The 12,117-nt window shown below is 49.5% G+C and overlaps 1 long non-coding RNA gene across 1 annotated transcript; it reads right to left on the reverse strand.

The window, feature by feature from the left end:
• Positions 1 to 1,199: 1,199 nt before the first annotated feature.
• On the reverse strand, positions 1,200 to 11,938 carry LOC106781980 (uncharacterized). The gene is made up of 3 exons (XR_001378797.3): positions 11,779 to 11,938; positions 11,406 to 11,633; positions 1,200 to 4,235 (listed from the first exon to the last, which is right to left on the reverse strand). It is a non-coding gene; the product is annotated as an uncharacterized lncRNA (long non-coding RNA).
• Positions 11,939 to 12,117: the final 179 nt, after the last annotated feature.

Here is a 12,117-nt window from a genome sequence, read left to right on the forward strand (position 1 = left end):
GGGCAGAGTGCACGGGGACTGGAGTGTGTGAGACCTCAGCTCCAGCTGGGCATCAGCATCACCCAGGGGGCCATGTGGCTGTGGTACCCTGAGATTGCACGAGGAGCCCACACTTTGGTGGTTTTTAAACCTCCCCAGGTGGCTCTAAGGTGACTAAGGTTGTGGACCCCTTGCTTAGTTGGGAAGAGCTTCATCTTTGAGACACCTGCATTAGCATCCCAGTTTTGGCACTTGACAGCTGTGTGACTCTGGCATCTCCCTCTCCAGTCCTGTGAATAAGCCGGAGGACCAGGGAGGAGGGAGGGAGAGAGAGGGAGACAAGGAGAGATTTCTTGAGCGGTGTACCTGGCCAGAGGACGCCAGGGCAGGAGCAGAGTGTTTTTGCAAATGGGCACATTACACAGACCCAGCTGTACCCCAGGCCACGGGAACAGTTGTGGGCACCTGCTCAGTCAACTTTCCATTTCTGGAACACCTGCTATCAGAGTTTATTGCAAAAGGAGCCAAGACGGCACCTTTATGTGTGTAGGGAACACAATAAATCCTTATAAAACATTATGAAAGGGTTTTCAGAGCCACCCTATGAAGTGGGTACTATGAGTCTCCCATCCCAGAGAAGGAAATGGGTGCACTGAGAGGTTAAGGAGTGTGTCTAAGGCAACTTAAGTTTAGTGCTGGACTGGAATTAGAATGCAGACCTGTCTCAGGAGAGACTAGAATGCATCTTGCTTACCTGCCATCTAACTTAAGAAATAAAATATTACAGACCCAGTTGAAGCCTCTGTATTCCCCTCCTGACCCCCTTCCCTCTCTCCTCTCCAACCACTGTCCGGAATTTGGTGTTTATCATTTTCATGCATCTTTATATACCTTTACCATATAGGCAAGAATTCATAAACAGTACATAGCATCCTAGTGCATGTTTAGAACCTTTTCTAAGCAAGAGGCAGAGTAAAGAAATTCTCTTGCCACTTGCATTTTTCTCTCAAAATTGTTTTTGCCATTTATCCACGTTGATACATATGTGTCTAATTTATGTATTATCTTCACTTTTTATTTAATTATTTTTTATTGAGATACCATTGACATATAACATTGTATTAGTTTTAGGGGTACAACAAAATGATTTGATTTGTGTATTTTGTGAAATGATCACCATAATAAGTTTAGTTAACATCCATCACCACACATAGCTGCAATTTTTTTTCTTGTGATGAGAACTTTTAAGATCTACTCTCTTAGCAACTTCCAAATATACAATACAATATTGTTAGCTACAGTCACCATGGTGTACATTACATGCCCAGGACTTATTTACCTTATAACTGGAAGGTTGTACCTTTGACCCCCTTCACCCATTTCACTGGCCCCCTGCCCCCACCCTATGGCAACCACTAATCTGTTTTCTGTATCTATGAGTTAGTGTTTTTTTGTTTTTAGGTTCCACATATAATTTAGATCATATGGTATTTGTCTTCCTCTGTTTGAATTATTTCACTTCACATAATGCCTTCAGAGAACATCGATGTTGTCCTAAATGGCAGGATTTCCCTCTTTTTTACTGAAAAATATTCCTTTGCATATACACCACATCTGCTTTATCTATTCATCCATCAGTGGATGCTTAGGTTGTTTCCATGTCTTGGCGATTGTAAATAAAGCTTCCACGAACATTGGGATGCAGATATCTTTTCAACAGTGATTTTGTTTCCTTTGGATAAATATCCAGAAGCAGAATTGCTGGATCATATGGCAGATCTATTTTTAATTTTTTTAGGAACCTCCATACTGTTTTCCATAGTGGCTGCACCAATTTACATTCCCACCAACAGTGCACAAGAGTTCCCTTTTCTCCACATCCTTGCCAATGCTTGTTATTTCCTGTATTTTTGATAAGAGCCATTTTAACAGGCAAGAGGTGATATCTCATTGTGGTTTTGATTTGCATTTCCCTTATGATTAGTGGTGTTGAGCACCTTTTCATGTACCTGTTGGCCAATTGTTTGTCATCTTTGGAAAAACGTCTATTCAGATCCTCTGCCCATCTTTTAATTGGATGATTTGTTTTTGTCATCACTTTCCACAATCCACAACTCTGTTGATGGACCTTTAGATTGCGCTCAGTTTTTTACTCTTCTAGACAGTGCTGCTACAAACGTTTTTGTTCAGGTATCCTTCTGCACGCATGTGAGAGTTTCACACGGTGTACACTCAGGAGAGGAATTACTCGGCCGAGGGCATTGTGCTCCTCCAGTTCACTGTGCAGCTCACCCTCATGCAGTGTGCCAGAGTGTCTGTGGCTCTGTGCCCTCTCCCACACTTGGTGTTGCTTGATCTTTCACGTACAAGCTTACCTTCTTATTCTGTGCTTCACAGCCTCCGAGAACAACAGAAGAACAGTTACACAGGGAATGCATCTAGACTATGTTCTTGGCTAGTGCGTCCTCAGCAAAGTCTGGATGGAGGTTGCTAAGGCAAGCTGTGCCATGATTAACTCAGAACATCCTGCTATGAAACATGGAGTGAGAGACATCAAGGAATTTGGACTGGCTGGTTGCCATCTCCACCAACAATCTGCTTCAAGGCACCATCCTTTTGTCTTCACCTTTTGTTCAAGGGAATAAATAGGGAGCCCAGACTTTTAGGTTTGCCTGGGCTGGTCCAAGTTCATGCCAGTTGTCCCAGTGCCTCCTATGACTTTTCAAAGTGTTTAGGTTTGAAAGATAAATTATACAGTCACTCTAGCTATAAGAGTAGCAATTCAGATCAATTTCCTTTCCAAAGATTTCTGACACTCTGCTGTGGTCAAGATGGATATGATTGAGGGCTGCAGTGTGTTGCAAATTATAAGGGAAGAGTTGCAATTGTTTCTGCAACAACAAGGTTTAGGATGGAAGTAGGAGCTCTCAGAACCTTTCAGAGAGGGAGCTGACCACAGCCCAGAAGGCCTTTTGTGGAGTTCTGGCCGTGCTTCTTGGTCACTGCCCATGGGACAGCCGGCTTCAGGGGCAGGTGGTGCCGGGCAGCCTGGCGGGTGTTCCCCCTCCCGGTCTGCTCAAGATCAGAATCCGTTCCAGGCCACCAGACAGTGCTCCCTGCCAGCCCTTTCATGAAAACAGTTCCTGGATGTGCTTCGTGAGTTGTGGCCAAGCTCTTGTGACAACACCTCCTGGAATAACAAAGGGATCCTTTGTGGGCAGCCGGCTCCAGCTAACAGCTTGTGGATGGCTGGACTCCCTTTGGCACTTTCTTTTCTAGACAGCCCCCTACTCCCATCCATTCAGTTCAATACAATCTGGGATCCTAGGTAGATAACTGTGCCATTTGATCAACCTGAAGAGGTAGGTCAGGGCGGCCTTCCAAAATTAAAACTTCCGGAGGAAATGACAGAACACAATGGGAGGTCTGTGGTGGAGACAGCTCAGGGCATCAGCCTGCAGTGGTTCCTTTCCAGCATTGTGTCACCTCCCAGTGAAGGCCTCCAGCTTAGCAGCATGCTCATGTGGCAAAGGCTTATCCTTAGAAATACGTCCACAAAGGATTTCCAACTGAGCAGCCCGGGCGGCCTAGCCTCGTACTTTGAAGAGTGGACCCATTGAGGATCACTCCTACCAGTGGCATTTTAAGATTCCTCTGGGGGTCACCACCTCCATGAAGTCTTTGTTGAGCTGCCCGCACCCCCGCCTTGGCCCAGATGGTAGTGTACTTTCTTTTGTGCCTCCTCCATTATCCACTATGAGTGTGTGTGTGTGTGTGTGTGTGTGTATACACATCCATGCCTGTCACAGCACAATTACTGCCTCGAGGACAGTGACAGTATCTTCCTTATTTCCGTATTCCCCTTCATGCACTAGGAACTCAATAGAAGTTTGTTAAATGAGGAAATGAGTCAATCCTTCACCTAGAGAGGGTTAGTCCCAGAAACAGACTGGATAGAGGAACTCAAATGATATTGTCAAGTCTCTTTTTGCCTTCTGCATTTCTTCTCTGTCTCATTTTCTGTTATGCAGACAGATTGTCGTCATCTCCAGACTGTCTGGCAACGATGGCTACCAGCAAGCCCCCATTCACAGCATTTCAGCTCTGGGAAATGATGGCAGCTCCATGGTCTCGCCCTAGTTCTTTGATCACCCCTGGGGCCATGGAGTGGGGTCCACTGACAAGAGGGTGCACTAGAATCATACGATTGGACTGGGAGAGAAGCAGTTCCCCAAAGTAGGGAAATTGAGGTGATCCTGAAAAGACAAAAATCACAGACGTCCAGAGAAATAGCACTGAAGGCTTGAGGAATTTCGAGGAAGGCAGAGTCAGACCTGGAGACCAGGACTGCTCCTGCGAGGGATGACTCCGGCACCTCTAATAACCACGGCCGAAGGAGGTTAGGCCTGGCCAGGATTTATAAGGATCATCTCCTCCACAAGAACAGCAAGTGGTTATATACGCAGACTCTGAACATCAGTCAACAGTAGTGGATGTTTATTGAGGACCTACTAAATGCCAGACACCATGCAGGCCAAGAGGGGTCAGAGGTCAGCAAACCAGACACAACTCCTGCCCTCACATGGCTCACCATGTACTGGCTGCCCAGGGTCCACTGAAAGGGCCACCATGAGTGGGCCATCATTGGGTGGGTGGCCATCATTCAACAGCTAACACTCTTGGAACTGGGCTTGATGGGCATGGCCCCATTTCGTCCTAGCAATAGTGCTATTTTGTAGATTTTAGAATTTAGGGTCAGAAACATGCCCTAACTTAAGCAGAGAAAGGAAGAGAGGGAGAGAGGAGGTAGGAAGAGAGAAAGATTGGATAGTTCACAGAATTGAAGGAAAAGAGGAACAGCCATGCTCTAGGATGGATTGGGACAGGACTGGAGCTTGCCATGGCTGTGTATGGACTCTGTCTAGAGGGCGCTGCTCCACCGACTCAGCACCAGTTCCCTTCAGTCCTTGGGATTTCTCTCAAGAGTCCAGTTCCCAGGAGAAGGCTCTGTCTGGCCTGACCTGGGCCAATGGCCACCCCTGTGATCGGGGATCGGGTTCTGTGATGGCCAACCCCACCATGTGGAGTGGAGGAGGGGCGTGTCACCCAAAGGAAGGGTGGGAAGAAGGAAGTATATGGGGGCAGACAAAAACAGCGGCTGTGTACCACCTAGGTGCTGTCACTATCTCCATTTTCCAGGTGAGGAGACAGAGGCTTAACGAGGTTATATGACTTGCTCAAGGTCACACTGAGGGTGTGTGACAGGACTTAAACCCAACCTGCTTGACTGCAGAGCCCACACTCTCAATCTCTATAGAAGGGATGGGTGACTGGTGGGGGCACCTCGCTTGATCACCAACAGAAACTTAACAGAATAACAGTGGTTAAGAGTTTGGGGACCAGTTAGAAGGTAATGGCAATCAAACAGGCAGGAAAGGAAGGACTAACTTATACCCAGGCAGTGGCTCAGATGGATCGGAGGACATGAATGACTGAAAAGCATGCAAAGAAATGTTAAGTGGCTAAACTCTGTCATGATTCATAACTAATAGGGTGTATGAAAGAAGGAAGGAGAGAATTCTGTGCAGACACCCAGGTTCCTGGTGTGGGCACCTGGTGGATGGAACTGCCCTTCACCGACATACAGAACGCAGAGGGAGGAAGAGGTGGGGTTGGGGGTGGAAGGGAGAAGAGTAGAATTTTGGACATGTTGGATTTGAGGTGCCTGAAAGACACCCAGATGGAGATGTCCAGGAGCCAGTGGACAGATGGGGTCTGGAGAATGGGAAAGAGCTGTAGGCAGAGCTGGTGTCCCCCAGGGCACTGTGTGGTATGAGACCGACAAAGGTCTGAGGATGGAGCCTGGGGAACTCAGCATTCAGGGGTAGTTCAGAATACTTCCTGGGCTCTGCAGTTTCCTGAGAAGATATTGGGGAAGGTATCTCATTCATTACAGCACATCAGTACGATTCTTTCTGACTCTTCTTGCCCCGCCCCATCTCCCCACCCTGCCTGACGGGTAACTGAGTCTTAACTTTCCAGCGTGCGCAGCATTGCCTGAGCACAGCCTTGCTGGGCCTCCAGAGCATGCTTTATAACATTGCACATTTCTTCAGCGCAGCACTTCTTACGTATTATGATAACTTAATCAGTAATTATTTTCCCTGCTAGACCGGAAGCTCCTTGAAGGCAGGGCCATGCCTATCTCGTTCATTGTTGTATTCTGCAGGAGGTGGAGAACCTCTCTTCCCTTCTCCTTGCCCCTCCCCCCTTTCCAGGGATGCTGATTTACTTGGTCAGTTTCCAAGGCCCAGATAGGGACAGGGTTACAGTGTATTAAACCCACCCACAATCTACAATCTTCTGCTTCCTTCGCCTGTGCCACTGGATCAATAAGACAGTCTGGGCTCTCTCCTGCAGGCTGGCATCTTTTCCTCTCCCATATTTCCACATGAGTACCAGGGCACTTGAAAGGGCTCCTCATCTGGTTAGTAGCCCCTGGTAAGGCCCCAGTCTGGGCTGTGAGGCTGAAGGAGGTGCCCTAGCTGCTCAAAGTGGGGAGGGGCGGGGGGAGTGGGAAGCATTCACCAGCTAATAATAAAGTGCCATATTGGTTTCTCATTTATTTTTATCCTCATAGCCTTGGGAACTTTATGGAAAGGGAAGACTGTAGGGCTAGATTTGGCCATTCCTGGGTCCTCTGGTCAAATTCTAACTACTAGACCCTTCACCTCATTTAAGTCCTGCTCAGTGAATGAAGAAAAGAAGGAAGGAAGAAATGCACAAACCAGAGCTGGCTTCCACCCTACAGTGACTATTGGTGAAGATTTGTCCCCGGGAGCATCTGTCTTAGAGCATTCGATACAATGCAAACCCCAGGCTTTGCTCTTGTGTACAGAATCCACACACTGTGTGCCAGATGATGTGCTGTTATGACAGTTCCTGAGCTTCATCCTGATGCATTTTGAAAGGCCCCTGTCAATCTGCCAGCGAGTAGTGGTGTAAACCTCCATAACTGAGTGGGATGGAAGGTCTGAGGGGCCTGTTAGATATTCAGCATTTTCTTGGCCCATGAGTAACAGTCGCTCAAACTGTCTTCGTGTTGTATTCACAGCAACTCTACAAGTTGGGTGTCACATCTCCTTATTCTACAAAAGGGGACACTAAAACTCAATGGAATTCTGTAGTTTAGCAGAGCACCCAGCACTAGTAATAATAATAATTAACATTAACTAATAATAGCAAGTGGCACTACCATTTATTGAAGACCTACTGTGTGCTAGGTACTCCATTCAGGCTTTTACATATTTTTCTCATTTAATGGTCACAAGTGTCCCATGAGGTTGGTGTCATTATTTTAGAAATACGGAAATGGAGAATCAGAGAGATGAAGTGACTTGCTCAAGCAAGTCACAAAGCAAATTTAATACGAGATGGGGTCAGGTTTCTAACCTGGTCTGTCCGACTCTGAGGTCCTTCTTTCTTTTCTTTTTTTCTTTTGAGGAAGATTAGCCCTCAGCTAACTACTGCCAGTCTTCCTCTTTTTGCTGAGGAAGACTGGCCCTGAGCTAACATCCGTGCCTATCTTCCTCTACTTCCTATGTGGGACGCCTACCACAGCATAGCGTGCCAAGCTGGGCCATGTCCGCACCTGGGATCTGAACCGGCGAACCCCGGGCCGCTGAGAAGCAGATCGTGCAAACTTAACCGCTGCGCCACTGGGCTGGCCCCAGAGGCCCTTCTTTCTTTCCCTGTGCTTTCTCCTTCCAGCTGGGAGCAGGAGGTACGTGGAGGATTCTGTGAATCGCTGCAGGCACCCAGACAAGCCTGACAAAATGCATTCCAAGAAGGAAAAAGCTGCTAGGTCTGACCCCAGAGTGGCAGCTTCAGAAAACAGGGAGAAGAAAATGCCTCACTTGTACTGTGCCTGCTGGAACCCTGGAGGAGATCCGGGCCCATTTCTGGCTGGGCTGGGAAAGAAGCCTGGGATGAAATTGGCCAGAGCCAGTCCCTGGGCAGATGCTGGGGAGCAGGGGCAAGCGGGGAGAAGGGGCCGGGCATTCCCAGGACCCTTCCCCACCTGAGGAAGGGACAAAGGACCCACGCTGCCCAGAGACCTGAGGCAGGGCCTGGTGAAGGCCTCTAGTCTACAGAAGAAAGGAGAGCTCCCAGCAGGTCCCATGGACCCCGGCAGTCCTGAGTGGGCTTCTCTAGGGATCCTACCACATCAGATAGGGGAGGAGGGGAAACGCTAGATCAAAAAGTTTTGTTTTAAAAAGCAAATGTGATTGACTTACTCCTCTGCTTGAAACCTTACAGCCCATCAGGGGTTTCCTACCTCCCTTGGGCTGAACACCAAACTCCTTAATGCAGCTGGTGAAGCCGTCTGCAATGTGGCCACTGCTGACCCCACCACAGACTCCTGCACTGTCCCCCACCACCCCCCGCATACTTTATGATCTGGTGGTTCTCCCTATCTCTCCCTAACATCAGATCCAGCTGGGGAGCTTTTAAAACCCATCAGTGCCCAGGCTCTGCCCCAGGTCAGGATCCCTGGAGGTGGGCATCTTTCATTTTTAGAAATTCCCCGGGTGATTCCAATGTGAGTCTAGGGCTGAGAACCCCTCTGTCATCCTCTCTGGCCAACTCTTCATTTTCCAGGCCTCAGCCCTGTCTCAGCTCCATGTCTGCCTCCTCAGGAAGCCTTCCATGACTACTGTCACGGAGTTCTCCTTGGCAGGGGGGCAAGGTGCCCGTGTCTAGGCCCGTGCTCCGTAGTGTCCTGGGTTTGTGCTGTGATTGCCTGACCCTCGCCTTGCTCCTCCTCTGACTGTGACCTCCCTGAGGATGGGGGCCTTGTCTGTTGGCTCACTGTTGTCCCCCACACCTGGCACACAGTGACAGTTCAATAAATGGGCTGAAATGTCAAACATCAAGTTAAAATCTGTCTCCCTACAAACTTCCCTTAGTCTGCTGTTCCCTCCTTCCTTATTAAACATGAAAGCTCCAGTCTTTTCCATTTTTTAGCTCCCCCCAAAAGTCTATGGGCATTGGTCCTTAATTAGCACTTTGGATCCCTCTGGGTCCTCGCTGTCCTCTGGAGCAGGGAGCTGGCTCTCTGTTCCCTCAAACGTTAGTGTTTCCCCAAATAGCTTGTAGAAAAGGAAGCGCGGCTTCTCCACAAGAAAAGACAGTTTGCAAACAAGAGCTGCACAGGCAGGCTCAGAGGCAGCAGAAGCGTCCCCCTCTCTGGGAGATGTTTAAAGCACCTCCACTTAAGATCACAGCGAGCCTTAGTCAATACCCATCCATCTCCTCCTCCACCCTTCCTCAAGGGAAGCCAGAACGGAGCTCTTGTCAGAGAGGGTACCGCTGCAGAATAGCTTCAAGAGAATGGAGGGGATGATCCAGGTTGGATGGGAGGAAGATGAAGGGGGGAAGCTGCCAGCAAGGCATTAATTGGCTTTGGAACAGCTAAGAGCCTCGCCTGGGCCCAAACAACCCGAGGCAATTTCCGAAAGCAACTGTGGAGGAAGAGGCTCCACCTTTCTCACCTCCTTTGAATGGGCGGCTCGGAAGTGGCGGAAGGAGCCAGGAAGCCACGGGGCATCCTTCTTCCGCCAACTGCCCAGGGCCTGGAGAGAAGCCAGGCTGCCTGCCTCCTGGGGCTTGGGAACGTGCCCGGTTCCAAAGAAGCTGCAGCCCCCAGCTCCCCATCGTGGAGAGGAGGTGCTGACAGCGGCGAGTGCCCAGGCCCCACAGGGATTGGGGGAAAGGGATGGCTGCTGCCAAAGCACTGGGTGTGGACAACTAGTCTTTGTTGGATTTCTGGCTCCATTGACTTTCCTTCTCTGAGTTCAGTTTCCTCATCTGAAAATGAGGGTTTTGTTGGACCAAGTGTCAAAGGTCCCTTCTAGCCTCGCCTTCTGGGGCTGGTGAGAAAATGGGGGGAACAGAGGGAGAGAAGAGTGCAGGAGTGAAGAGAAAGACGGGCACGGAGCCTCCTGTCTGGGAGCATCTGGTGCCTGTACGTGGCATCAGGCTCTAGCCTGGAGGCCCAGTCCACAGAGGAGGGGTGGAAGGACTCCCTGACATCCTGGATGAGACATCAGATGAGAAAACTGAGGCCCAAGGAGCTTTAACAGACTCACACAGGTCACATGGGTAGGAAGCAGGGGACCTTGTTCACTACAGGGATGGCATAGTTTGACTTCCTGGGCCAGCTCTGATGGATTGACAAGGGCTGTCTGCATCATCACGTTGAGGACAGTCCATGATAGATGAGCCATGTCTGCCCCAGGCTTGGGAAGAGGACGTGGCAGCATGAGTACCACATATTTGCTGTGCTTACTGATCCATTTAGTAAATTGTTACTGAGAAGTTACTTCATGCAGGACTGTGGTCCTTACGCTGGGTATTCAGTGGTAAATAAGATAAGCCCTCACCCTCAGGAAGTTTACATTCTGGAATGGGAGACAGACAATATACATGTAAACAAATGACTCAATAATATAATCTCAGCTAGGGCCAAGTAGTAGAAGGAAAATAAAATAGTGCAATAGGATAGACAGTGATGATGTGGGGGAAGAGGGAGGAGACTGAAGTGCTCAGGGAGGTGACATTTAAGTGGAGACCTAAATTCTGAGAGGAGGCAGCTCTGTAAAAGCTGGAGGAAGAGCATCCAGGTAGAGGGAACAGCCAGTTCAAAGGTCCTGAGGTGGGTCCTCCAAAGGACAGAGAGAGACCAAAATTGAGGCTGCTTAGATAACAAAGGAGGGGGTCAGTGGAGGAGGTGGGAGTGGCTGACAGGCCTCCCAAACTTAGCGAGTCCACAGGGACACCCTTAGTCCCCAACGCCCTTCCCCCCTAAACAAATTGCTCTTCCCCAAGTCTTTCCTTCTCTTCCCATAAATGACCAGCCACCCTATTGCTCAGACCACCCCAGCTACAACCCCAGCCCTGTCACCATCAAGTCTTGCCTGTGGCCTCCTTGCTGGTCTCCTTGCCTCTAACCTGGTCCTTGCTCAAAGCCCAAAAAGCACTCATCAAACCAATCCCACCACCATTTACTGCCCCCAAGCTCTCTCCTCTCAGTTTTGTCTTTCTTGCAACTATAACCAACCTACAACCTCAGGAACACAGTTTTATTATCTTTTTAAAACAGAATCTGGAGTTGGTCATAGCCACAGGGGCATGAAGTCCCAATTCGATGCACACACATTCCTCTAGTTGTCCCCAAACTGACTGTGTTTCCAGAGTGGTTCTGGGGACTGGGCATTAATTAGCATGGGGAACCATTTATCAGGCCTCTGCAGTGCTCCTGGTCCTGTGGCCAGAGCATCATAATTGCCCTGCAGGAGAGGTTTGATTATCAGCCCACCCTCATTCCATAATTCCTATAGATACTTGGACACTGAAAGGCTCACCTTCTTATTATAAGTCCCCCAGCTGGTAAGTGGCTGAGCCAGGATTTGGACTCAGGTCCCTGTGATGCCAAAGCCCAGACTTGCTTCTACACTGAGCTTCCTCCTAGACTAAAATGGGCAAAGGATGATGGGCTCAGAGAGGCGCCTTGATCTCAGTCTGGACGTCTTGCCTGCATTCCAAATCAAAGGTCGGAGCCTGCTTCCTGGGTTCCTTGGCACTTCCTTAGCCTGGAAAGATAAGAGGGTTAGGACCTTCTGCCCACCTGGTCCTGAAGAGATGGTCGTGTCCCAGCCCTCCTTATCTGGCCTGGCTTTCAGTCCGCATCCCTCCACCTGCCCCCCTCTCACATCCCTTCTGTTGCCAGGTGGTCACCTTCCTGCCCCAGGCCGGTGTAGCCAGTACCCGGTGCCCTCCAGCCTGTCGGCCTCTTGATCGGAAAGCATTCCCGTGGGAACCATGGTGCCAACATCCGGTGAGGACGGGCCCTCTGTTACCTGCCGGCCCTGCTGCCTCTGCTATCAGTCCCAAGAACAAAGGAGCTTGGACCCTGCCGCTTGGCAGGCTGTGTTTGTCCAGGGCGAGGCGTAGCCTGGCACAGATGCTGAGTAAACAGGAGTGCCGGCCTCACAGATCCGCCTTACAAACGAGTGGGGCTTCAGCTGGGAGGTGTTGCTGCCAGGCCACCTGCTGAAATATTACCCCGCTCAACTC

Source organism: Equus caballus, chromosome 19 (genome assembly GCF_041296265.1).
Source record: "Equus caballus isolate H_3958 breed thoroughbred chromosome 19, TB-T2T, whole genome shotgun sequence".
NCBI lineage: Eukaryota > Metazoa > Chordata > Mammalia > Perissodactyla > Equidae > Equus > Equus caballus.